Genomic DNA, 1,252 nt, shown 5'->3' with positions numbered 1-1,252 from the left:
GGATCGTCCTCGGGAGGAGGGCATGGAAATGCCATCGGTGTCTCTCACCGCCGGCCTGGCTGAAGTTCAGGCTGGGCAAAGGTCCCCAGGGCAGCCGGGATCACGTTTAACCGTGCCAGGGCCAGGTGAGCGAGGAGGTCAGCAGCACGCTGCAGGACGCGTCCCTCCTGCGCAGTTTTGCACCAAATCCCTGCCGCGGGGACCCCCGAGGTGGCCATGCTCCCGCTTGGCAGGCCGAGCTGGGAGTGGGGTGGGCTCATTTGTTTCCTCCACTCGGCTGAGCATTCGCCCTCATCCGCTTGGCCCTGAGAAAGGCGGCAGAGAGGAATCCCACGGCAGCCGGCAGCAGATGCCTGCGGAGAGGAAAACCAGGGCAATCGCCTCGTGGTACAGCCCCAGGATGGCCATGGCGGCAGTGGGGGGGTGGAGGGGTGGGTGTCCATGTCCTGAAGCATCAACGCGGCACAGCCCTTCCCTTGGCAAGAGCAGCACGGGGGAGATGGGGGGACACATTTTGGTAACGCTGCCCCAAGTCAGGAAATAAAACCCAGCTCCAAGAGGGCTGGTTTGAGCATGGGACCGTGATAAGGAAGAAAGGCAGCAGCAAAGGAAACAGCCGGAGCTGCTTTTGGGTCTGGCAGACCCCGGCAACACGCGCGGGATGGCAGGGTGCAGGCAGCGCTGTCGCACCCCAGCTGCCCCCAGCTGCCTTCTCCTGCCAGAGCCCTTTGCGGCTTGGCGTGACGTTAAGGGAGCTCGGGCTGGAGGGGGAAAAGCTGGAAAGAGCCAAGTCTGTTTGTGTTGAAGCCATCCAGCATTTTTTGCAGACATCAGCCAAGCGGCAGCAGCAATGCCATTGGTGGGAAGACAGAGTTATTTGGGGAATGCTGGACTCCGCACCATGAGAACAGCAGGGGAGGAGGTTGGTTTTAATTTAACAGGCCATGTTTACTCTTCCCCTCTCACCTTTGGACTGTCTGAAATGTGCAATGAAAGCCCCAGCAGAGAGGAAGGGGCCAGGGGTGCTTCTCCCTCCCTGCAGCTACTCCCAGGGCCACCCCCCGGCCCCACTGCTCCTTAGTGCCTGGGCGTAGCAGCCTCCCACGGCGCAGACCCGGGGCAGGGATTTCTCACACGATAAAAAAACAGGCAGATGCAAAGCCTCGAAAATACCCAGCTTTAATCTGTAAACTTGCAAAGAGAGACCCGGGAGCAGAGCAGGGGAGAAGGAGGCACTAGGGACAGCTCGGGC

Source organism: Eurypyga helias, unplaced genomic scaffold, assembly GCF_000690775.1.
Source record: "Eurypyga helias isolate BGI_N326 unplaced genomic scaffold, ASM69077v1 scaffold34086, whole genome shotgun sequence".
In the NCBI taxonomy this organism is placed as follows: Eukaryota; Metazoa; Chordata; class Aves; order Eurypygiformes; family Eurypygidae; genus Eurypyga; species Eurypyga helias.
The sequence above is the reverse complement of the archived record's forward strand: the minus strand, read 5'-3'. Positions refer to the sequence as shown.